The 27,558-nt window shown below is 43.0% G+C and overlaps 1 long non-coding RNA gene across 1 annotated transcript in view; it reads right to left on the bottom strand.

Moving 5' to 3' along the window:
- Nucleotides 1-2,330: 2,330 nt before the first annotated feature.
- The window catches only part of LOC146822805 (uncharacterized), an 84,916-nt gene continuing 59,688 nt past the window's right edge, over nt 2,331-27,558 (bottom strand). The window contains exon 3 of the long non-coding RNA XR_014961836.1: nt 2,331-2,605. This is a non-coding gene — a long non-coding RNA (uncharacterized LOC146822805). The remainder of the gene's footprint in view (nt 2,606-27,558) is intronic.

The raw sequence follows: 27,558 nt of genomic DNA, 5'->3' as shown, positions 1-27,558 counted from the left end.
TTAATGGATGCGCCAGTGTCAATCAAGGCGCATCCATTGACCTGTGATCCGGCGATTTCGAGGGTGCATGTGGGCTGTGGGCGTCTCTTCCGCTTGAGGTTACTGGCAAAGGATATGAGGTAGCGCTCGCCTTCCTCGTCTGTGGATGAGTCTTCCATGTACTGTTTTGGCCCTACTGAGGTCCTGGGTGTCTTTGGATTTTTATGGTCTTCAAGCCACAGGTATTTAACTGATTTGGACAGTGTTCTTCTTCCGCGGGTTCCTCGATTTCGTGGTCCCCTCTGCACACAACTGAAAGGTAGTTAGGGTGCTGCACTTTGAGCATGTTCGGACTTGCACAGGGCATTCATCTTGTGGGTGCTATTCCCTCCCGCAGTATCCGCAACGTGACCCTTGCGTTTTCTTGCTCGGCCACCTCCTGCGGGTGCCTTGTTTGGTGTGCGTACGGCATCCGCTCCCTCAGTCTTGACCATTGCTGTTTTTTCCACCTGTTGTGTTATGGCATTCTCCATTGCCGTCGCTCTGGCGTCAGATAGGTCATGTGACCGTGCCATTATGAGGATGTCCTCAAGGGTGATTCCTGGTTGTCGTAGGATGAGAGTCCGGAAGTTCTTGTTTCGGCATCCTTGGATTACCTGGGCCCTTGCCATCTTTGTTCTGGTCATCGGCTGTACATGTGCTAGCTGGCTCCCTTAGCAGCGTATGAAACGCGTCCATCGACTCTCTCCTTCCCTCTGGCATGCATGGCGTAACTTGAATCTTTCATAATCAGGGTTTAGTTGAGGGTCGAAATGGGCGTTCAGAGCCGTCACTGCCGCATTGTAATCACTGGGTGCTCCGGTGTCGGGTAGGGGAGAAAACAACTTGTATATCTCTTCCCCTGCAAAATGCAGTAGTAAAGACCTTTTGACTGCGCCATCCTTTTCTCACATTACTGTGAAGTAGTTGTTTAGCCTGATAATCCAGACAGTCCATCTGGGGGATTCGGTGGCCGGGTCTATGAGCTTGCTGAACGGTGGTAACACGTTGATTTGAAAGTGCTGCACTGTTGGCTGTATGGCTGGGGACCCAGCTGGTTGGGCGTATGGCAGGTGTTGTGGTGCTGCCTGAGCTGCTGGGTCAGACATCTCTGTGTGTGCGTCATGTGTCTTGGGCTCTTACTTTCTTTCAGCAAGGCATGAAAATGTTTACCTGAAGGTGTCGGAGACTGTGTCCCACGTACTCTTCACTGAGGTGGTTTGTGTAGTGTTTTTTTTTCCTCCTTTCACGATGCTGCAGACTTGTCCCTGATGGGCGCTGGGTTTTGGAAGAGGCTCTGGGTGTTCAGGATGCCTCAGGCGCTGCCACTATGTGGCTTGATGCAGGAGGGAGAGAGCGGGCGTTCAGGTTGCCTCAGTCGCTGCCACCACATGGCTTGATCCAGGAGAAAGAGAGTGCTGCAGGGATAGTGGTGTGATTCAGGCCACGTGCACGCCATCACTGGAGCCCTGCGCCCGTCCTGCTCATGTGCGCACTTCACAGCCTGACGCTGGCTTCAACAGGGCCTTTACCGGGAGCACCAGCGTCACCAGGACACGCAGGTATTGTGCAGGGCACAGGTAGGGGGCAGGCAAACACGTACCTGGGCTGATGTGGCAGTGAACACTCCCGGCAGGAGGGTACTATATATCACTGGGATCTGTGACGTTTGTGCGGCGGGGACAGTGTTCAGCAGTTTCTCGAAGCCTGGCCACACGCAGCCGGGGCTGAAGGATGTTTCCCCTCGTGACGCTGCAATGTTGCTTTTTTCCGCTCCACCGCTCCGACGGGCCAGGATCTGGCGCCACACAACAGGCGGGTATAGTTCGTCGTCAACAGCCAATGGAACGCCCACCCTGGTCGTCAGTGTTATGTTCCTGGGTTGAGGAGGCAGGCACTAGACTGGCAGCGCTGAATAACGCATACATACAACTGGATATCTAGTATGAGCTGGAAGTCCTGAGCGACCTCCGCCCATTTATTTATGCTCCCTGGCTATGCCTTGCCAGAGAGTGCTACAATGTGTGCAAACCCTTCCGGGCTGGGGGATGTGGGGTCAACACTCTCTGCGGCATCTAGACCGCTACAAAAAGATGTATGTATCTTCAGACTTTCAAACTTTTGCGGAGATCTTTAATATTTAGGAGGGCAATGATGGAAGCTCTGGATAAGCACGGCTCCAAAAAGGAGAATACAGATTTTTTTTAGTCCCGCGGTAGCCACAAACATTAATTTCAAATACTTGCAATAGGAGAAGATAAGAAAATGGAGCCATCATGGTTGCATAATTTTATGGTAAGATCAGCACCTTCTTTCCAGTACTCAATAAACAACATTTTAAAATCTAAACATTAAGGAAACATTTTCTAACCTATTTCATGGTGCTACAAATGCCTTCACATAATTTATGAGAGCTTTTTCGACACCATCACAAGCTTAATTACTGAAAAGGCTTGTCACCACCTCCAGTTAGGTCTACAGTCAAACGTTCAATCACAACTGGTTTGCATAATTTCTTCCAGGCTGACACAACGTTTTCTTTTTCCGGGATCTTCCACTCCTTCCACCAAAAAGAAAGTTGTCCCAACTGCAATAAAATCACACTGATTACTACGTGGGCCGCTTTGGTCCACAAGATTACTTGTAAAACAGAAAGCAGGTTCAAGGGAAAATGAAAAAGAATATTCAAAATATTTTTTATTAAAACTATGCTGAGATTATTACAAACGACAGGGAGTAGTTTATACACAATCCAACTATGTTTGTTTCGTTGAATATGTTATTTTTCCTCATTATTCTGACAGATTCATGTCTTCACGCAGAAAATCACACAGGGGCATATTATCAAGAAACGGCGTCAAAATTATCGCCGCTTTAGCGGCAGAAAACTGCTGCTAAAGTGGCGATAATGGGCTTGATAATATGCCCTTGAGAATTCCCATAGAAGCCCATGTTCTGGTGTCAACATGGGCTTCTATTGGAATTCTCTGCGGCATATTATCAAGCCCATTATCGCCGCTTTAGCGGCGGTTTTCTGCCGCTAAGGCGGCGATAATTTTAATGCCGTGCTTGTTAAAATGCCCCAACGTGCCTTAGCTCTATGGCCACAGTTCCCAGTGGCATCCTGACTTTGCTGCCGGACAGAATTATATTGCTCATCCATTGCCAAGAGATATCTGTGCCGAGACGCTCAGTTATATGCCAAAAAAGCAATGGGTTGCTGAATAAGCAATGAGGAATAAGCTCACTACTCTGTAAAATAATATACTTGACATTTAGCAAAACATAAAAAAGTACACAACATCAAAAAAGAAAACAAAGTACAGCTGCATGGGTCTTTTTACCGTTGTTCAAGCCTCTGTTTTCTAAGGATGGACTTATGAAAATCTTATGAGAACTATTTGTCTGCATTTCTTAGGTGTACTGATTTCCAACCATTCCGAACAATGTTGAATAGGAATTCCCAAGAAGAGAATATAATGGCTGAAATTACTGAAGAGACTCCAGAAAGTAAAAAAGAATCTCAAGTATGGAGTAAGGTTGCTCTTGGTGATCCTCTAGTTCTCTATTGTTCCCTAGGACCTATTAACAAAGTGCATTATGTAGTACATTTAGTAGTACAACAATAGTACAACTAATGCACCACAAAATGCTACTCACAAACCTAGGTGCCGAGGTTGCTGCCCCAACATCTCCTATCATTTCTATGAGGACATCTCCCCTCTAACTGCAGAACTCTCTGCACATGTAGATATACGTTTTTTAAGTAAATGTGGGAGGGACAGAGAGTGGTTGAAAAATATTTCATATTCAGCATAAAAGGGGAGGTTTTACGAGGAATAAGAAGGGGTAAAGAGAGGAGGGGTTTGGAATGGGACATGCACTTACCTACAAAAGAGTCATTCTCTCTTGATATGAAAAAAAAACTTCGGGCATATTATCAAGCACTGCGTTAACATTATCGCCGCTTTAACGGCAGAAAAATGCCGTTAAAGCGGCGATAATGGGCTTGATGATATGCACTAGAGAATTCCAATGGAAGCCCATGTTGACACCAGAACATGGGCTTCTATTGGAATTCTTTGCGGCATATTATCAAGCCCATTATTGCCGCTTTAGCGGCAGTTTTCTGCCGCTAAAGCAGTGATAATTTTAACACTCTTTCTTGATAATATGCCCCTTCGATATTTACTCTAGCGCAAAAGAGCTGTAAATGTACCCCAGCTCAGACCCGGAGTACTTCCAACACCACAAATAGCCACACACATGTACTGCAACACCTATATTGACAATATTGACTTTAGGGACTTAAAATAAAACCCTATAGTAAATAGAGGAAAAATAAATTAATGTTTGTAAACTTTAAAGAAATATATAGGATCAGTTTAATTTTAGAAAATTACATATAAATGATACAATGATAATATCCAGTTGTAAAATAATTTAAAATGCTTTTTCAATTCGAAACTCAATTTCACTCAATAGTTTCTGTCCTCGGTAGTTTGACAACTCGTAACACATGACCACTAAAGGCACCTATTAAAACATGATAAAAAACATAAATAACATAACATACAAATAAACATAAACTTTAATAGCTAAAGTGAGCAACATTTATTTATTATGTTGCTTACACGTTCATTGTCACAAATACATTAAAAAATGAGACAAACAAAAGAAAAGGAAACTCGATAAGTACAAAATGAAAAATTTGGGAGTGGGCACAAAAGTTATTATATCAAATATACTTAGCACCTTCAAGAGAAGCGCTATAAAATGAGTAGAAGCATTACAAGTAAGTCTACTTTTATTACGAGTTACTAGTTTGTCTCGGTGTATGAATATGTGTATGTAATGAGTGTAGGAGAGTAGGATCTGCTTCACATGGGTACCCCCACTTTTTGCTGGTGTTTCACTATTTTTCGACCTTAGTCTGGCTGTGGCTCTGCTAATCAGGACCCCAGCCTAGCTGCTTCCTCTCTAAAATGGTTTCCATGTACATTAGGTACATTTCTAATTGGATTCTGGAGTGCCTTATAAGCCCCTAGTATATGGTATACTATGTACCTAGGGCTTAGGTACCTCAGAGGCCTACCAGGGGCTGAAACATGTATTATGCCACCCCTGGGAAGCACTACAAAATGACACCACAGGTCTGCTACTGCAGCCTGGGTAAGGTGGTGCTTGCACCCCTTACTGTGGTATAGGCTACCTATATCACTTTCATTGCACACACATATAAAACCTATAAGTCACTCCTATGGCAGGCCTTAACAATCCTGAAGGCAGAGTGCTTGGTTTTTAAGTGAGAGGGCGCCCCTGCATGAGCAGAGCTGCTCTGCAGCATTCAGAGTAACTCCTCTGATGCTGTTTGTAGTGCAGCCTGACCATATACTCTTAAGTGCATTATAACCTCGCGGTAAATGCTAACTTTGGGATGGCTGCACGGAAACATGTTGTGTTTGGTGTCAAACACTTGGAAATACTACCCCCCGCCAGTTCTGGCGGCGGGGGTAGCATTCCACCCTTCTAGAGGGAGAGACATGTTCACACTGGTCTAATCAGGTAAAGACTTTCTACAGCCCTGGCATCACAAAATGGATGCCACTGCCAGAGACACGGGTCTGGCCTCCTGCTGCTGACCAAAACTCCGGCAGGAGAGGCCTGGACAATAGGTTTCCTGTCCCAGACAGGCAGATGTGTATTGGGGCTGGGCGGGAGCACTCTCTGGTGCTTTGAAGTCCTGCACTGGGGGCACACTTGGTGTCCCTGTGCATAGTCCAGTTCAAACCAGTTGCAGGGGCTACCAGCCCCTGCTCTGGCGCAAAACTGGACAAAGGAAATGGGTGTAACCACCCCTCTTTCCAAACCCTCCCATAGGTGGGTCCCTAGAGTATGTCCAAACCCCAAACTTAGTATAAGTATGGGAACCCAGTCCTTGCAACTTTAGATTACCCTGGACGAAACTCTGCAACATATATCCTGGACCGTCGATGTTCTACTTTAACTAGAAGACTGAAGAAATCTCCCTTGGGGTCAAGGAGTGACTCCTTTGCTTGGCAGGCACCAAAGAAGCAACTGACCAGTCTGCATCGCTGAAGCTCCCGCCAGATGCTGAAGTCTTTACATCACTAGAGGTGGATTTCCAGACTTCCCCGAGGCTACCCTGAGTTCACAGCAAAGCTGAGGCCTGTGGCTATCGTGGGTGACGTGAAACCATGACCCCTGGACACTGTGACCTTTTGCTGATCCATCATCTTCCTGGTCTTCCTCAAAGTTGTGCTTTGGGCTCCAAGTAGCCCCAGCCTTGAGCACCTCTTGCACTGAAGATTGCTGGCCTCCACTCCACGAGTGACCCGTGGGCCAGTTTCCAATGTGACTGCTTGAGGCTCCATCGCGATCACTAGCCCGTTGGCTAGTGGGTCCCCACGAAGGCAACTCCTCTTCTAATTGGTCTTTCCTTGTTTCTCCAGACAAGCCCCAACTTACCCTTTCTGCGTGAGTCCCACCGACCTTGCTGGTCTGCACAGACGTCCTTTCTCTGATTCCAAGTGACTTGCCGTTGCCAAGGCTTGTTGGGTCCAATCTGGTCGCAGACACCGCAGCACTCGACAAACTTTGTGGGACAGCTCGAATCCAGCTCCTGGTTGTCATCGGCACCTCCTGGACCTCATGGCTGAAGAGTCAAGACACCTGTCAACTCACCTGAAGCACCCGACATCTGTGGGCATTGGTCTATCGTGCCCTTGGTCACTGGTAAGTGAACCAGACTCTGTCCCCTCTGATTTCAGGTTCCATCAATCCTAGATCCAGGCTTGGATCACTTCGGATACTTCTCCTCTTCACGGCAGAAGCACTTCTTCGCCAGCTCCCATTGAAATCGACGACGCAAGCCGACACCAAAAGACACCTATGCACCCGGCTTCCCTGGGTGAGGTAACACGAGTACTCCTGTGCTCCCATGAGTGCTAGCCCTAGAACTTCCTAAGTCTAAAAGGGTTTGGTCCTGACTTGTTTCTAAGTGTCCCTAATCTTTAAATTTCCAACTGCGACATTGCCCATAGAAGCTAACGGGAACCCGCGGCTGTGCACACACACTGCACACAGTCCCCGTGGGTCCCCTGTCACACTACCTTGGGTGGTTCCTTGGGGTCCCAGCAATTCTACAAGCTCTAGGCCTTGTGTCTAGTTCAGTTGTGGTTCCTATACCACTTTTTTTGGTATATTGTTTGGTACGCCCCTAGGGCCCAAAAGTGTATTTGTGCTAATACTGTTGATTACTGACTTGTAAATTAAGTACTTCGAGCTCCAGTCTCATAAAGAGACTAGAGGGATGTGTTTTATCTTAAATACATATATTTTAAATATATACCTTGTGTGGTTGTCCTTTCATTTGATCATTCAAGAGATTATAGACTGGTAAAACAAGCTGCTTTACATTCCTTCAAGACTTAGATTGAAGGCTGCTCTCCATAGCTACCACTAGGATAGCTTTCAATAAAGGTTGTCTTTTAACTATCACCATGAGGGGTTGTTTGGACTGATACAAGGTGCCCACTATAACTAGTGGACATCATATATCAGGCTAACTTCTCACAATGATCATGAATACAAATGTAATAAGGAGGTTGTGAAAAGTCTATGGTGTGCCACTACAAAAGGTTGCTGTGTCAAATAAGCATATGAAGCAGGAAAAAGAAGTGAAGAAGCATTGTAGTTTTGCTTAAATCATTGATACATTAAAACCAAGCACTGTTGTGAGATGCGATATCCCATAGCACTATTTGCTCTTTTGACCACATTTGGCCTACATAAACACACCTCTGACATTTTTCCCCACACATAGATGACTTGACTTTAACCCCTTAGATGCTAGAGGGTTAACGACTCTTTGCCCACTGATAAGTTTTCACCTCCAGAAAAGATTCAGGTGCCGATTCTGATCCGGGTCTGAAAGCACTCCGACCAAGCCAGATCCGGAGTGTTTTCCGACCGAGCCGGAGTCCTGCAGTCCGACCGAGGGAGTACGATGCGGCCATATGCTGCCAGACTCGGTTTGGTCGGACTCCCATAGAAGTCAATGTGAGCCGGTCGTACGACTCGTATATGGGCTCCCATTGACTGATTGGGTACGTCTCGCGCAAGGGCTCCCCCTACAGTGGGTACGCTTTGGTGCCATCCGCACTGTACATGCCTGTGTTGGGGGGGCCCTTGCGTCTCCCCCTGTGTCCGAGTCATAGGGCTGCAGGTGACGGGGGTCCGACGCGGATCCCAAAGTCAACCACCCAGACATTTTGCGAGCCAGACACTCCGACACGTGCATCGTACTGCCTCAGTCATAAATCGCATCCATTGCATGCCACAGTTAGCTTACAACCGAGACGAACGGAGCGGCTCCGACCCGGAAATGACTTGGTCGGTGAATTTCACGTAGCTCGCATAGTACTTGCTCGCTCGTACAGCTGTACGAGTCGGGCGGAAAACACGTGTACGGCTCTTAGTTTTTCCAGCCGGATCGCATTCGGTGCCTTTCCGACACGGATCGGAATCTGCCCCTCAATGTCCAAGATAAAACTTTTGACTAGGATAATTTGTGTACCCTTGCATAAAATGACTGATGAATCTCACACCTTACAGGTTCTTTTGAGAGTGATCAGTAGAACACATATGGCCCTGACAGACAAAACTGAGGAGAAACATTAATGGCCAAACATGAAGAGACAATCTGCACTGAATATACTTTACACAAAGGGCCCGAGTAAAAAAGGGCCTCCATACTCATGGTGGGAGCATCTCAGTAATCAGGGAGTCTCTGCATTTGTGTAGGAGTCTTCACAATGAGAATTCTCATTTCAGAGATTCAGCCACGAGTGTGAAGATTCCCCCAAGACTGCGGGCCCCCACCATGTATGCTGAGGCCCTTTTTAAATCTGGACGATTGTGATTTGTCTGCATTTACTATGCCCTAGTAAGTGTCCAGTTATTCACAACAGCATTGCTGTGGATTTCTGTGTTTGTGAATCTCTCCCAAGAACAAACCACTACTTGCAGTGATGTAATATTTAAAAAAAAAAATGAAAATACTATACTAAACCAACACAGCTATGCATAAATGGAGCCAAATAGTCATTGGAAAATGCTCCATATTTGCAATAAAAGCCCCATTCCCTCAGAAGACCTACTATCTATATACTTCCTTTCTATTTGAAAGTATTTTTAAGTTCACAAGCCATTTATACTCAATATACAATATTTCATCTCTACCATCTGTGTTTAAATATTCATTTTCGATGTTGATTTGGATTCCAATAAAATCTCATTTATTATATTAAATATGAGACATTTTAAAAATAACAAAATCAACTGTCTTGAATAGCACATTTACTGTATTATTATGGTTATTGTAGGCAAATGGGCATTAGCAATAATAAGGTTCTCAGTGAATGGCAAGCATTAGGCAGAACAACATATTGACAATGACTGTATTCATGCAAAAATCCCACATTGGTCTGTGCCAGTTTAATAGAGTTCAAATGAAAACCAATAGGGAGCACTAATATTGTCTCTCTGTTTTTCATGTCAGTTAATTTCTCATGCTTATTGCAGACAGAAAGCACAAATTAGTTGTGATCTTATGGTTCATGTAAAGAAATTATTTGTCAAGCGACAAGAAGTATACTAGGTGCTTGCTTATTGAAAGTAATCTGATCGCTGACATTTTTTCCGCAATATCATTGGAACTTGCGAGATACTCAGGACTTCATAGCATAACAACTGAGTCTTGGTCTAAACAGTTTGAAAGAGATAGATGTAGCCGATTTCAAAGTCTTAGTTATTAATCACAAAGCTGCTCTCCTACTCACTGAGCTTTACCAAATGCACCTTTTAAGTGATGAGTTTTTCTCTTTGAGCCTTCTTGTAGCAGTAAATCATTATTATTTAATTTCAATTTTAATTTCATTTCAATATTATTTAAACAGTTATACATTCTAAACTCTGTCAATTACTTATTCAGATGCACATTCCACCCTAGAAAATTCTTGTTGGCTGCCCAAAGTAGTCAGAAGAAATTTTCAAGCCAAAATCCCTGGAAATCTGAGATCACTTATGCTTGAAAGTCCTTTAAAAATTGGAATATATGTCTGTGATCCAACATGTCATGTTGCTTTTCTGGAAAAGATAAATGGTAATTCAGGAATATGTTTTCATAATAACTCACACCATCTTTTACCTTCCTTTTATCTGGAAGGGAAACATTATTAGATTGTGAAAAGTTTGGATTTGCACCAGGTGTTAGTGTTTTCCACGATTAGTCTACTCTTGGATTTCTCATTCTAAAGTGAACAATATTTTGTAGTAATTGTAGATTATGTGAATGATGTGGTGATGGAAGCATCTAAGGGCTTATTTATTTAATTGAAGATGACTAGTCTGCCATCAAATGTTGACTTTGCCCGCTTGAGTAATTACTAGACCAATGGATGTCCCATCTTCATGGACCTTCTCCAATCTATCCTTCCTGAATCCACTATTTCCTTGTCACAAATAAGAGGTAGAATCCCATGGGGGTCATGTGTCATAATGTGTTATATTTATTCATGCAATGACCTTAATATTTGCAATGTTTTTCCTAATTGCTTACTATAAGTGGACATGTTTTATGATGCACACATTTGTCTTACTTCCACATATTTGATACCTGGAGCAAATATTTTGTCCATGTGTTGATATGATATTCACTTACTGAAAATTGCCATAAGGTTCAGTGAGGGAGGCAATTGGAAGCACTTTTTTCTTTCCTATTTGTGTATGAAGATTTATATAATTTACCCCGGGAAGAGACCTGGAAAGAAGTGAAGGCAAAGCCTCTCTCTTTTTTCCTTTGATTTTGGGCCTCTGGTTTACTGACCACTGCTGTGTGACTCTGTGATGGTTTCTCACCTTCTGTTATCCTCTGTACAAGATAGTTTTGAACTCAACCCAACTTTTAAAACATGGCCAGCTGCTTTTTGACACAGGGGTAGGTGGCTCAGTGAAGGTTATGCATGAAACATACACATACATGCATGTGCGGAGACTAAGTGAAGAAGATGTTTGGCTCACTTAGATTTGCATCGGCACAAAGGTAGCACTATGACACATTGGGCACTGAATTGTTATGATTTTATTGGAGGCTAGGAAGAACTGCATCATTCTTCCTTGGTAAAGTATATCAAATAGTATTGAGAATTTTAAAATTAAATTGTATTAAAACTGTAACTCCAAATTGGAAAATGATGGAAGAGTCAATGATGCACATACATAAATTATTTGGAATGAAATGCAAATATGAGAAGTTTATGACATATTCCTCAAAATGCTTTAAAATGTAGCATATTTTTTATGAGTTAACCCCTAATGAGATTTGCCCTTTGGGATGTGCAACTAAGAGAGTTAATTACTGACTAACAAGCTAGCAGATAAAAGGCTCCAGTAGGCAATTGGCTAATTCCAGTAGGATTAAGTATCTCCTGTTGAAGGAAGGAGGTGGGGTTGAAATTCCCATAGCCGTTATCCTATCGTGGCTAGAAAGTCAGCGGTGGCACTATGCCAAGTGTTAACAAGAGAGGGGCCTTGCCTTCCTATCAGTTGGTCAGTTTTTAAGAGTTTTGGGTGAAGTAGGCAGACAAGTGTGGGCGTAGATTGGTTCAGAGTGTGATGAGTACTCGAGTCCCCTGACTCCCTCCATAGTCCACACCAGGTTGTACTTGGTGCGGACCCAGAAGAAGAAGGTTCCTTGGGCTTCTGTGGATTGTTTCTGCTGTGGTGTCCCAAGGGTGGAACAGTTGACTGTTGTTTTTGTGCACAGTCACTCTGAAAGTGGTGCAAGGTATGGCTGGTTGAGGAGGGCAGGCAAAGAAAGTAGTCTGTTGCAGGAGTCATGGTGACATCTGCCAGAGAAACAGTAGGTCAGGAGATCAACACAACATGTCACCCTGCAAGTATGCTGCTGCCAATAATAAAGATAGAAGTTCAGCCAGACGTTTCCAAGACAAAAAAGAACATTTCTCATTTATATTTGGGGTCATGAAGGCTCTAGGCAATTGGGACAGCTGTCTAGGGTTTGTTCCCAGGACCAAAAACCCCTGAACACACAGAATCCATCCCTAAGGGCCGACCTACAGCATTTAAAGCTCACAGCAGTGTTCCGTGAAGGTAAGAGAGAGGTGGCAGTGGTGCCGGTGAGTGGGATTACAACAGACAATGATGAGGAAAAATGTATTATTTATTTCATTTTCCCTTGTGGTCGTCTGTCGAATCCCCCCCAACCCAACCCCACTGCCCACCGTTCTTACCTGCATGGGCCGTGGTTGGAAGCTCTATTTGAGAGGAGCCCTTTTTCCCATACTATTGTTGCTAGTTGAAGGGGCACGAGCAATTACAGGTGGATGAGGCAAATTTAAGCATTCAATCCATTACTTTTTTTTCAGTCAATGCTCTAAGTTCAAAGGGTATGCTGAGATGGGGGTGCTGTGCTCACTGTGCCATAACAGTCAAGGTGCCCCCTACTTACTAATATCAAATGGCCAATAGGCCAAAAACATTCTGGGACTGCTTGTGTTCCCTCCCGAAGGGTGACTCGCCTGGCAGTTCTGCATGAACTGTTTCAATGATGAGCAGGGTCACTACTGATATGAATAAACAGGTCACTATCTGGAGTGGCATGGTGGGTAAAAAATAATTGAATAGAATGAGAACCAGAGCCCTTGTCGGTTGCTGAGATTATTGCAAATATTCTATCCATCACATTGATGGTTGCAGGTGATAAGGGCCACTGCTCGCATTAGAAAACAATTACCAGGTTGTGCAGTTGACCAATTATGGCTGTCTCTGATTAATACAACAGAGGACCCATGCACATTTCATGTTTTCCTGTCTTAGAGGTGAAGGAATCTGTTGACGGCCCCTGGGACCAAATGTAACTATTACCCTACATGTAGGCGAGTTCCTCTTACCATAATGCTAGCAGAATCACACCCACTAATCACCATGACAGGAGAGGTGCTGGATGAGTTACGGAAGCTGGCTCCATCGACCTGCTCAAAGCCCACAGAGTCCACGCAGCTTCAGGAGCAGCCAGAACTGAGTGCTATGTACTCAAAGGAGGGTCAGAAGCAACAGTGACGAAACAATAATCATTTTTTGGGCAAAAGAAACCTGAAATGTGGAACTTGGGACTGCTGCAGGAGCTAGAGCATGCCCCATAAGTCCTCTGTGGAGAGAGAAATAATTTTCATATTCACCACTACATTCACAACATTTTCTGGGGCATCTGGAAGCAGTGGCTCACTCACAATAAGCCCACAGGGAAGAGTCAACTCTTGACAGAGTAGGTCCCCCGGAGGAACAAGTTTGCCGAAGAAGGGTAGTGCTTAACAAATGGACAAGACATCTGAGTTTATAGTCTGAAATATCTGGGGCAATTGTTCTGTTTTGTTGTGGCTCAGGAGCTGTTGAAAGACACTCAAAATGAGCATAGTGAAAGGTGAATATTAATGGGTGTTACTTCTGTATTTTGTTTTGTAAAAAATGTGTGCTTATCATACAGTCATTAGGGTTATTGTGGAACGTTGTAAAAATTAAATGCTCTTCCTAGTATACTAAACCTAATAGGCTCATATTTGACCAAAAGATAATAGTGACAAAAGCAGCAGGCCTGATACTCTGATTGTGTTTACTTCTGAAATGTCTGTGTGGATGACCTTCAAACAGAGAAAATCTTTTTTTTTTTGCTATATTCATGTGTAGGGGTATCACTATTTTAGAAAACTATATTAAGAAGGATTGTTTTCCCCATAACACTTATTTGGGCTGTATGATTAGCACCTTGGTTATTCTGTGAAGTCCTTTTTAGAAGAGAATCCAATCTATAATTTTGACCTGTGAACTTGTGTATAGTTATAATCTTGTAGGAAGTAATTAACTGTGTGCATATCAAAGTATTATTCGTATTAAAAGAAAAAATAATGACTGGATAATGAGTTATCATGTGTTATTTTTTATGTTGCTTTTTTCTAAGTATCTAGCACACAGCACATCTCTTGTTCAGTCTTGGACATCTCTGTCTCAATACCTGAAGGTCAAGTGCAAAAAGGATCACTTGGTCCCATTGTTTGCAATGCTCCAGGACACCAGATGTTATATACTCCCAGTAATGTTTGATGGCTCTGCGTCCTCCCAAATTAGATTTCCTACAACATCCTTTTTGTTTGGCAAATTGACATGAAGAGTATCCTATTATTACTAGAAATAGTTTGAAAAGCTTATTGTTGTTGGTTTACTTGCAGATACGATGATCAGCCACTGGGTTAAAATCATTTTTGAGTTCATATAGTTGATATTCCGATGAGGTAACAATATTTGGAGAATCTCAGTTAGTACCTCCTTCACCATGATAAACCAACAATTAATACTTTATTAAACTGTGAACATGTTTTCTTTTCTATCATACAGAATATTAAGTTCAACACCAATCTTGCTGTTTTTAAGAAATCTTGGGCCAGATTTACGACCAGTTTTTGCATGTGTGCATGCAAAAACTCTACAGGGCCATGTACAAACTCTATTTAGCAAATTGCAATTTATTTTTGACTCGCTAAATAGCGTTTGAAACTTGCAATTAGGAAATGGCGTTTCAAGGGAGTCCCTTCCTAATTGCGACTCTGAGCCCTATGTATGACTGTATTGCAACTGCAATTACGGTCACAAAACAGTTGCAATTTACCACCCACTCCAAGTAGGTGGTAATGCAGTCGCCAATGGGATGGGGTCCCTAGGGGACCCCTTCCCCTTTGCAAATGCATGCAAAAATATTTTTTAAGGGCAGGCAGTGGTCCCAAAACGTTTCAATTTTTGACAAAAATGCATCCCATTTTCCCTTAAGGAATAAAAAAAAAGCTGCTTTATTTAATAGCATTCCCAGACATGGTGGTCTGTTGAGCCCAGCAGGCCACCATCCCTGGAAGGGCAAGCCATTCTCAATGGGGTCGCAAATGCGAATGCCTCATGAATATTTATGATCTCCATATTTTGCGTCCCCTTTGGGAATCGCTAACAGTGTCTCTGACACTGTTGTACATTTGGAATTGTGACTCGCAAATTGTGACTTGCTATTGTTTGCAATTTGCGAGTCGCATTTCCAAATGGTCATACATCTGGCCCCTTGTGTTCGGTTACATGCTGTGTAGTAATAGGACTTAGTGTGCGGAAGACATTGTGGCGTGAAAGGGTTAATAGGCTCAATATTAAAGATATGCGCAAAAGACCATATACTGCAGAGAAATGTTGAAAGTCTTCATTTTACAGTAACTTTGTAGGGTAAACATCTTTTGCTAAGTACATAAAGCAATTTGCCATTACAATGTTTTGCAAGGTCTGCAGATAGGGGGTGGCGTACTGCCTAGGTCATGTCAATCAGACCTGATGTGAATGAGCCTAAGAATAAATCTAAGAAAACAAGAAGCTACTTGGTCGGGGGGTTCCTCCACATTAAAGAGAAGCAGCTGGTACATGAGAGGATAATGTGAGATAGACTAAGACGGCTATTATATAATATCGAAGAGTGCGTTAAAATCTGATAAACTCAAAGACAAAGTCATGCAGGTCTGCCATCGCCCACAGCTGCTGTCCCCAGGGTATGTTTAGAGTGGGCCCCTGGCGCCATCGCTGTCTGGAATAGCAAAGGTAACCAGGGACGTTTGGCCTTTTCTCTCACTTTACCTTGATTGGAAGGAATGTTAAGATTTACAGAATTATACCTGTTGTAAGCCATCATTGATAAAATATCTGACATTTTTCTACTGTTCTCATTTAAGTCATATTGTATTAGCTAAGTATGCTTCTCCTTATTGGTTGTCCTAATTGATTTGTATTGTATCTATCTATCTATCTATCTATCTATCTATCTATCTATCTCTATATATATATATATATATTATCTACTGGCGGTCGCCAGTAGATAGTTATAGTTACAACCTAGTTTCCATAGGAAATCTCAAAATTCTATTTTGAATAACTTTGGCGCCGGTTGACGAATCCTCGCGAAATTTTCAAAACTAATGGGGAGCTCCGCTCAGCTCCTACCCTGAAAGTCTCGGGGTGATTCGTCAAGCGGGGGCCGAAAAAAAAGGGGGGTCCCAAACCGCGTTTTCCCCATGTTATTTTCCATAGGACCTTTAGACACAGCTACAGCCCGAACGGCTGAACAGAATTACGCGAAATTTGGCAGAGAGGTAGCCATAAGGTCAAGGAAGTGCCTTTTGCAGGTCTGGTGTAAATCTGTTCAGTATTTCCTGAGAAAATAGCATTTAAAAGCATATCAATATCTATACGCGCGCACCGTGCGCGCACTATGCCCGCACCCTGCCGTGCGCGAGCGCAATTCTGATTGGTTGTTAGATGTCGGTAAACATTCGAATCGGTCGAAACCAGGAAGTGTCGGCCGCAATTTTGTCTCTCGCAGTCTGAGGGGGTGAAAAAATGGTGGAGAACGTGAAAAGGGGGCAGAGTGGACAGTTCCTGACCCCCTAGCCTTGGTCAGGGGGTCACAGAAGGACCCCCAAGTGAGGAAAAAACATTTTTTTTTATTTTTTTTAAATCGCGAGGTGCGCGCACCCTGCGCGCACGGCACGAACTGTGAACCGAACCGTGCGCGCAGGGTGCGCGCACCTCGCGATTTAAAAAAAAATAATTAATAAATACATAACTTAGCATTTAAAAAACCGTACAAATTCACTGAAAAAACCATAGGTTTCACACACGTTATAGTTACGAATTAGCATTTAAAAAACCTTGCAAATTCACTTAAAAAAACATAGGTTTCACACATGTTATAGTTAGCTGGACATTTCACTCGTAAAAAACCAATGAAATTCCCCCGTTATAGTTACTGCAGGCAACTATAACTCACGCGACCGCAATCCTCTGCTGATGATGTCAGATATTACATCACTGATGACATATCTGTCTTTATGAAAAATAAATATTTGTAATATATGTATAGCTAAAGATTAATGGAAGAAGACATGGGTAAATAAGTGTCTAAATACAGTGATGTTATATCTGACGTCATCAGCAGAGGTCATGCAAAGCACCTGGTGGGCTAGTTGGCCCCCAGGGTCCCTCAGGATTGAAGGTGAATTATTTCCCCAACTTAAAACGTGCCACAGGGCGTGTTTGCACATGTTAATTCAGGCCCCGTCCCCTCCCTTCACCACTGTGTAAACACGCCCTGTGGCCGTTTTTAGTTGGGAGATTAAGTTTATTTGAATCCTGAGGGTCCCTAGGGTTCAACTAGCCCACTAGGTACCTCCAGTAAGCGCCACAGAGCTGCGTTGCAGAGAGGTGTAAAAAGTGGCACGGCCTTGACCACCTCTCTGCAGCGCAGCTCAGTGGTGCTTACTGGAAGCACCTGGTGGGCTAGTTAGCCCCCAGGGGCCCTCAGGATTGAAGGGGAATTATTTCCCCAACTTAAAACGCGCCATAGGGTGTGTTTGCACACGTTACCTCAGGCCCCGTCCCCTCCCTTCCCCACTGTGTAAACACACCCTATGGCCGTTTTAAGTTGGGAGATTAAGTCCCCTTGAATCCTGAGGGTCCCTAGGGGCAAAATAGCCCACTAGGTACGTCCAGTAAGCGCCATTGCAGAGAGGTGTAAAAAGGGGCACAGCCTGCACCACCTCTCTGCAACGCAGAGCAGTGGCGCTTACTGGAAGCACCTGGTGGGCTAGTTGACCCCCAGGGTCCCTCATGATTGAAAGGGAATAATTTCCCCAACTTAAAATGCACCACAGGGCGTGTTTGCACACGTCACCTCAGGCCCCGTCCCCTCCCTTCACCACTGTGTAAACGCACCCTGTGGAAGTTCTAAGTTGAGAGATTAAGTCCCCTTGAATCCTAAGGGTCCCTAGGGTCAAACTGCCACACCCTTCTGCCCTCCCTGGTCTGTTGTGCAGCAATTGCTCCTCCTGCCTGCACCACGCTGTCTTTTGTGAGGCCCCTTCCCCTGAACTCTCTTGTCTGTGCCCAGGTCCTGACCCTCCCTTCTATCCTCCATGGTCCTTTGTGCATGCCCCTGCACCCTCCTTCTTGCCCATCATGGCCATTGTGCTGCCATAACCCTCCCGCTTGCCATGCATGGTCTTCTGTGCTGCCACGGACCCTCCCACCTTCCCTGTGTGGTCAGCTAGCTGCCCCTGACCCCTCCAACCTTCCCTCCATGGTGTGTGTGTATGCCATCATAGTCTCACTGTTGCTCTCCATGGTGTGTCTTGTTTCTAGTGCCCATACTGCCTGACCTCCATGGTCATCTTGCTGCTCCTACCCTGCCCCCTTGCCCCCAGCCCTCTGTTTCCATGTGCAGACCCCTATTCCCTCCCTCCTGGCTTGTCTGTTCCATTGTAATGCCCCTGATCCGTCCCTCCTGCCCTTTTTGATCTGTTATGCTGCAGCTTTCTCTCCAGTCTTTCCATTATGCTCAGCTAGCTACCATTGCCTCTATCCCCTCTGTTCTCTGTTGTCCATGTGCATGGTTCTGCGCCCTCCCTATTGCTTTCTATGGATTATTGTGCTGCACTCCCATCCCGCATGCCCTGTGTGGTGTATTGTGCTGCTGCAAACCCTGATGCCTGCCCTGTAGGGTCAGTTTGGTGCACCTCTCCATGTCCCTGCTGTCCTCTGTTATCCGAATCCATGTCCCTACCCCAATTCATCCTGCCTTCCATGATCCAATGTACCATACTTGCGAACATTATGAACTTGTTAAGAGGGAGATTTTGAAAAAAAAACTGGGGTATTGATTGTCCCCTTTGAATTACATTGAAAAAGAGGAGATTGTAGAAAGGAGACAGATCAAATAAAGCACATTTGAGCTTAAAAACATTGGACAATTCCTGGCTGAATCGGGTCTGTTGGCATGTATGGTTGTACTACCACTGCCTCTTCCTCCTGCCCACAATGGTCTATCATATTGCCACAGCCTCTCTTGCCGGTCCTATATTGTTGGTTTGTTGCCCCTGCCCCCCTTTCCACTGCCCTCCATAGTCTGTTGTGCGGCCACTGCCCTTCCTGCCTGCCCAGTGTGGTCAAATTGTTGCCTCTGCAACATTCTACCTGCCTTCAATTTTCAGAGTCCGTGCCCCTGGCCTCTGCCTCTCAACAGTATCCTAATAAACAACTAGATTGCTAACATTCTATATTTATTACAAAAGTGTGGAACACCTGACGTCATCTTGATGTAATTAAAACTGCAATACCTAGAGCATTTCCTTTAGAAATTACATATATAAGAGGGTCTTATTTGCATCAAAATTATGGTTAGTGCTCTAAAAAACTAAAATGAGGACATATTTTCGGAGTTTTCAAATAGCGACAAAGCACTTTTAAATTATTTATTATCTTTATATTTGATTATCCAGTTGACCACTTGATTAAATGTTGCACTTAGGGGAGAGGATGTGGTGCTACTTCTAGAGCTACAGACTTTGCAACTGGGGAACCAGGTTGGAGTTTCTGCTTCAGCTCAACATTCTGTGATTCTGGTCAAATCACTTAATCTCCCCATGTCTATAACCAAAATGAATTTGATCTTGTGTGATGTAACCAATGCTCATGTAAAGCACTCCAATACCTGAGAGGTCTGCACTATATAAAACTGCAAAAACACAAAAAATAAGTGTTTTGCACACTTCTGTCATTGGGCTACATGTAGGCTACATCTGGGTGATATTTGCGTTGCATTTGGGCTCTTTTGTCTGTGGTGGCCATCTTGGGAGATTTATTTGTTTTGAAGTTTCCTAATTCCCTCATTTACTGCAGTCTCCTCAGTAGGAAATGCTTTCAGTTTTTTACTTAGATTCCATCAAGAAGGTATCCAGATATGTCACACATTTGCCATACATTCTGAATGTTAGCACTCTAGTTGCTCATTAGATCACTGTAGTAAAGCTACTGCTCACCACGGAAGTCTGCTGCTGGTAATAAAAGTGCACGTTTCAGTCTGAATGTCAGAATTTTTTAATGAAATAGAAGAGGATTTGAGAAGTCACTCAAAATGTGCCCTCATTTTTCTTTCTTCAGCACCAATCATAATTTCTATGGCAAAATGAACCCCCTCATTGTGTTCCTTTTTAAATTAAATGTTTTAAGTGTTACCACTTTATTCCAACCAAGATGGCTTCAGGTTTGCCATACTTTTGTCATAAGTAAGACAGTAAGCGCTCCAGCTGTTCTTAAGAACACTCTGGGACATTCTGTCATTGGGCTACATCTGGGTGATATTTGGGCTACATTTGGGATCTTTTGTCTTCGGTGGCCATCTTGGGAGACTTATTTGTTATAAAGTTTCCTAATTTCCTCGTTTACCGCAGTCTCCTCAGTAGGAAATACTTTCAGTTTTTTACTTTGGCTCCAGTAAAGCTACTGCTCACCAGGGAAGTCTGCTGCTGGTATTCAAAGTGCATGTTTCAGTCTGCATGTCAGAATTATTTTTATGAAATAGAAGAGGATTTGAGAAGTCTAAATATGCCCTCATTTTTGTTTCTGCAGCACTAATCATAATTTCTATGGCAAAATGAACCCCCTCATTTTGTTCCTTTGCAAATTAAATGTTTTAAGTGTTACCACTTTATTCCAATCAAGATGGCTTCAGGTGTGCCATTCTTTTGTCATAAGTAAGACTGTTAGCGCTCTAGTTGTTCGTTAGAACACTCTGGGACATTCTGTCATTGGGCTATACTTTGGCTACATCTGGTTGATATTTGTGCTACATTTGGGCTCTTTTGTCTCTGGTGGCCATCTTGGGAGACTTATTTGTTATGAAGTTTCCTAATTTCCTCATTTACTACAGTCTCCTCAGTAGGAAATACTTTCAGTTTTTTACTTTGATTCCATCAAGAAGGTATTTAGATATGTCACACATTTGCCATAAATTCTGAATGTTAGCACTCTAGTTCCTCATTAGATCACAGTAGCAAAGCTACTGCTCACCACGGAAGTATGCTGCTGGTATTAAAAGTGCATGTTTCAGTCTGCATGTCAGAATTTTTTAATGAAATAGAAGAGGATTTGAGAAGTCAGTCAAAATGTGCCCTAAGTTTTCTTTCTTCAGCACTAATCATAATTTCTATGGCAAAATGAACCCCACTCATTGTGTTCCTTTTTAAATTAAATATTTTAAGTGTTACCACTTTATTCCAATCAAGATGGCTTCAGGTGTGCCATACTTTTGTCATAAGTAAGACAGTAAGTGCTCTAGTTGTTCGTTAGAACACTCTGGGACATTCTATCATTGGGCTATACTTGGGCTACATCTGGTTGATATTTGTGCTACATTTGGGCTCTTTTGTCTCTGGTGGCCATCTTGGGAGACTTATTTGTTATGAAGTTTCCTAATTTCCTCATTTACTACAGTCTCCTCAGTAGAAAATACTTTCAGTTTTTTACTTTGATTCCATCAAGAAGGTATTCAGATGTGTCACACATTTGCCATAAATTCTGAATGTTAGCACTCTAGTTGCTCATTAGATCACTGTAGTAAAGCTACTGCTCACCAGGGAAGTCTGCTGCTGGTATTGAAATTGCATGTTTCAGTCTGCATGTCAGAATCTTTTAATGAAATAGAAGAGGATTTGAGAAGTCACTCAAAATGTGCCCTAATTTTTCTTTCTGCAGCACTAGTCATACTTTCTATGGCAAAATGAACCACCTTATTTTGTTCCTTTTTAATAAAATTTTTTAAGAGTTACCAATTTATTCCAATCAAGATGGCTTCAGGTGTGCAATACGTTTGTCATAAGTAGGACTGTTAGCACTCTAGTTGTTCTTTAGAACACTCTGGGAATCTGCAGTAGAACACAAAGGAATCAACTGACAGTCTCTGCCCTTGTTGGATGTACATGTTTTACTGAGAATGTCAGACTTAATTCTCACATGACTGAGAAAGATAATGTGAATTTACAGAAAATTTGCTCTCAGTTTAGCTTATAGATTACTTTCCAAACCTCTATGGGAAAAGCATGAGAAAATAGTTTTCTCTCAAACATGATTCATGGTATCACAGCAGAGGGGTTTTTCACATGGTAAAATCACCTTATAACACACCACAATTCCTAAAATGAGTATGGTACCATCAACAAATGATTTATAATGTAACTAAAGTCTTAAATCCTTCTATTAACTGCAATGCTTTTTAATGAGGTGCTATCATGTATATTGGTCCCAAGATGGCTGCCAACACTTCTTGGATGAAGTACTAACAGCCAATCAGATCTCACGATGATATGTGTGGTTAGGCTCCGCCCAGATATATATGTGATTTTGATTTTGATTCTCTCAGGAACTACTGAACGTATATACACCATTTAAGCAAAAGGCACGACTCTGAACCAAGGTCTACCTTTCTCCCAAATTTGGTGTAATTCCATTAAGCAGTTCGGGCTGTAGCAGCGGCTAAAGGTCCTATGGGAAATTGCATGGGGAAAACACGTTTTGGGACTCCCCTTTTTTCTCAGCCCCCGCTACACGAATCATCCCAAGACTTTCAGGATAGGAGCGTACCGGAGCTGGCCAAAAGTTTTGAAAATTTCATGAAGATTCATCAACGGGCGCCAAAGTTATTCCAAATAGAATGTTGCGGATTTCCTATGGAAAATTGGTCCTAACTATAACTACCTACTGGCGACCGCCAGTATATATATATATATATATACATGTGAACAAGGCTCCACGGAGCCGAAACGTTATGGCCGTCGCTCTGGGCATTGAATAAAAAACTTGCACTATATGCAGGCTCGTGTACTTACTTCCTTGGCAGTTGGAGGATCTTCAAGGCTGGTGGGAGAAGTCTTTGGACATATATATATATATATATATATATATATATATATATATATATATATATATATATATATATATATATATATATATATATATATATATATATATATATATATATATATATATATATATGTATATATATATTTTTTCACTGAAAAAACCATAGCTTTCAGGCACGTTATAGTTAGGAATTAGCATTTAAAAAACCTTAGAATTTCACTGAAAAAATCATAGGTTTCAGGGGCGTTATAGTTAGTTGGACATTTCACTCGTGCAAAACCATTGAATGTCCCCCGTTATAGTTAGTTCAGCTAACTATAACTCGCGCGCCAGCAATGCACTGCTGATGATGTCACATATTACATCACTCATGACATGGTCAGTGACATCACTCATGACATCACTGATGACATCTCAAATGACATCACTGAATCACTGATGTCATCTCAAATGACATCACGCATGACATCACTCATGACATCATCCAGTGAATGTGTGTTTCTATAAAATGTAAATACGTTTTATATATATATGCCAAGGTGAATTGAAGAATGAATGCATTTACAAGTGCCTTAAGGGATTATTTTGTATGTGAGTGATTGACTGTATAAGTGAGTGATTGAACATGTCTTACTGAATGCAAGGGTTAGTGACTAAACTGTGTAAAAGTCTGTATTAGTCTCTCCATTGGTGTGTAAGCAACTTCTTGGGTTGTTGACTTCCTACATGAGTGTCTATATAGGTTATTGATTTGTTGTCTGAGTATCTGTATAGGTCCCTGAGTATCTGTGTGGGTGGGTGGGTGTATGAGTCTGTGCATAGATGTCTGAGTGGGTGATTCAGTGGTTGTATGGATTAAAAATGCATCTGGATAGGGCTGTATGTGTGAGTTAGTGTGTCTGTGGGTGTTGGTGAGTGAATAAATGTCTCAGTGGTATATCTGTGACTAACTACATATGTTTTAAGCCACTATATGTGAATGTTGGAGTATATAAATGAGTATACGTGAGACTAAGTTATTTCAAGAGTGGGTGTATAAATAAGTGTCTGCTTCTATCAGTGATAAGACAGTAAATATGTGTTAGTATCTGTATAAATAAGTGATGTGGTATGTCTAAAAATAACAAAATTGGTGTGTATAACTGTATACATGATTAAATGGGTATTTGATTCATTCTTTGCATTACTGACTAGGCGTGTGAGTAACTCTATGGATGAATGGCAGCGTGTGACTGCATGTGTAGATGTATGAGTGCATGTTATAGTCCTTTATTGATGAGTAACTACATGTATAAGGGACTGGATGTGTGTGTGTAGACCTAGGAAAAAGTGAGTGCTATGTAGTATATGGCATTCTTCTGTGTATGGTTTCAAAAATAGTAGTCAGCATTTTAGAATGGGTGTATCAAAGTTTATATTAGAGCATCCATATGTGCATCAGATTGTCAAGTGGATGATGACATGAGTGATGTCATCAGTGATGTCATTTGAGATGTCATGAGTGATGTCATCAGTGATGTCACTGACCATGTCAGGAGTGATGTAATATGTGACATCATCAGCAGTGCATTGCGGGCGCGAAAGTTATAGTTAGCTCAACTAACTATAACAGGCGAATTTCTCTGGTTTTATATGAGTCAAATGTTCAACTAACTATAACGCCCCTGAAACCTATAGTTTTTTTAGTGAATTTCTAAGGTTTTTTAAATGCTAATTCCTAACTATAACGTCTGTAAAACCTATGTTTTTTTCAGTGAATTTCGAAGGTTTATTAAATGTTAATTTCATATTTTAATGTTTATAAAACCTGTATTTTTTCTATTATATTTTTAAATATTTTGGAACTCTATTATACTTCTTGTTTTTAACTTTAAAAATCATATAATGTTTCATATCTTCTCAAAAAATATGTATATTTTTTTGGGGGGGGGGAGAAAACTGCACTTTCATACCGGTAGCGTACCAAGCTTTATCACCACACGACTCCTATCAGCCATATTACTAAACTCGTAAATGATGCGCATTACGTATCTGTTAGACTTGGTGGTCTCTAGTTGGCACAGGTATGCACTTGTGACAAATAGGGACCCTCGCCCCTAGTCAGGGTAAGGGGGTACACTACTAAAATAATCCCTGCTCACCCCATTGGTAGCTTGTCACAAGTAGACAGGCTTATCTCAGAGGCAGTGTGTAAAGCATTTATGAACACATACAGTAACCAAGTGACAACACTACAGATGGACACCACACAGGTTTTATATAAAAAATAAGTATTCTTTATATATATTTACCACAAGACCATTAAACGACAAAAACACACAATACTGTTACTTTAGATGGTAGAATTTTGCTTAGTTCTCTTAAGTTCTTAGATGCGACACTTTAAGTCAATGTACCTTGTAGATGCGACTTGCAGGGCAACGAAAGTGTTGCAACGATGTTGATGCAATGAAAGTTTGGTGCAAAGAAATAAAGACATGAAGATCTTCCAGATGCGGCACGCTTCACCGATGTTGCAAGAAGACTCGACTCGATGCTTCAGCTGCAGCGGCGACACCCTTTACACGATGCGACAACAGCGGCCTTGGCAGCGACACTCTTCTCCGACATTTGCGAGATGCTTCCGCTCGATGCGACACCCCTTTACTCAGTGGTGACACCCCTTTACGCGATGCGATGACAGCAGCTCCGACGGTGGCATGCTTCTCCATGGATGCGAGGCGCTTTTCTTTATGCGGTGCAATGCGTCAGCTACGATGGCTGCGATAGTGACACGCTTCTTCCTCGATGCAAGACTCTTCCCTTGATGCAGTGCAATGCGTCAGCTACGATGGCTGTGATGGCGACACGCTTCTTCGGCGTTGCAAGACACTTCCTGGATGATGCGAGACACTTCCGCTCGATGCGATGCTGCAGCGGCGACACACTTTACGAGATGCGTCGACAACAGCTCCGACGGCGGCACGCTTCTCCTTCTTGAGTCGTGCTTCCAGCTCCTTGCGACACACAGTCCCTCAGGAGGCCCAACAACAGCAGCAGGCACTTCCAAAGAACTCTGGGGAGCTGGGAGGTGAAGTCTGTTATTCCTGAGACTTCAGCAGAAGTCAAGCTCTTTTCCAAGCCCTTGGAGATCCTTCACAAGTTGAGCAAAAGTACACACAAAGTTCCTTTCTCCTCTCTTTGGCAGTAAGGCAACCACTGCAGGCCAATCCCCCAGGTTCACGGATAGTTTCCTCCTCAGCTTCTTCTGGTTCCTCCCTCAGCAGAGTTTCTTCTTGTTTTCCCAAAGTGATCTAAATTCTTGGGATCAAGGTCCCAATATTTATACCCAGAAATCCTTTGTCCACTGAAGGCAGAGGGGCCTTTGCCCAGTCCAAAACAATTCCTGAGCACTCTGTTTACCAGACTTCTCCTTTCCTTTCACAGTGCAGGGCAGAAACATTAGACGCCCCACATGAGGTGGAGCCAGCATTGTGGAAGGCAAGTACAGCCCTGGAGCACTTTGTTGACAGGATTCCTTCTCTTCATTCACTGTGCAGGGCAGAGACATCAGCCGCTCCCCAGGAGGTGGAGCCAGCATTGTGGAAGGCAGGCACAGCCCTATTCAGGTCCCAAGTGCAACTCCTCCCCCCATCTGGATGCAGATCTCTCTATTCACCACTGGGACACCTCACCCTGTCTCCTGGAATTTCCCAGCCCTGTCACTCAAACTCCAGACAAAGGAATACACAGCCTAGCAGAGGCAGGTTTGAATGGTTAGACAAGAAAATACCTACTTTCTAAAAGTGGTATTTTCAAACACAGAATGTTAAAACCAACTTCACTAAAATATGTATTTTATCATCCTGAGTTCAGGCATACTAAATTCGAATTTCTACCATGTTCCCTGAGTCAGTTAGGATTATAAGATGTAATAACCAAACTGCCCATTCTAGCCTATGGAGAACAGGTAGCCTTGCAATAGTGAAATACGAAAATGGCTGCAATTCACTATTAGGACATGCCACACACACCAGGGCATGTCCTACCTTATCCTTACAATGCACCCTGCCCTTGGGCCTACCATAGGGGTGTCTGATATGAAGAAAAGGGAATGTTTAGGGACTGGCAAGTGGGTACACTTGCCCAGTCAGCATGACAGTACCAGACTGCACGCAGGCTCTGCAATGGCAGACCTTTGACACACTTTTACAGGCTGCTTCTGTTTGTGGCACAACCATTGCTGCAAGCCCACCAGCAGGATTTGGATTTACAAGCCCTGGGCACACCTGGTGCACTGTACTAGGGTCTGACAGGTAAACCAAACCAACCAATCATGGAATCAGTAATTTGTACAATAATTTGCAATAGGGAGAGCATATGCATTTTAGCACTGATCAGCAGTGGTAAAATGCCCAGAGTCATAAAACAGCCAACAACAGGTCAGAAAAAATATAAGAGGAAGGCAAAAAGTTCAGGGATGACCCTGCAAAAAGGGCCAAGTCCAACAGTATCCGACGAGTTTGTGGCACCGCGTCCCAGGTAACATCATATACGCATGAAGTCACCCCAGGTACTACTTTGGTATCCGACAGGTACGCAGTACCAAGCCCCACGTTACATCATGTATGTATGGGGTCATGCCTGCTGCACGTTGTGTATTCGACGAGTACACGCTGCCAGGCCCTG

Source organism: Triturus cristatus, chromosome 5_2 (assembly GCF_964204655.1).
Source record: "Triturus cristatus chromosome 5_2, aTriCri1.1, whole genome shotgun sequence".
In the NCBI taxonomy this organism is placed as follows: Eukaryota; Metazoa; Chordata; class Amphibia; order Caudata; family Salamandridae; genus Triturus; species Triturus cristatus.
This window is presented reverse-complemented; position numbering and strand designations above follow the sequence as displayed.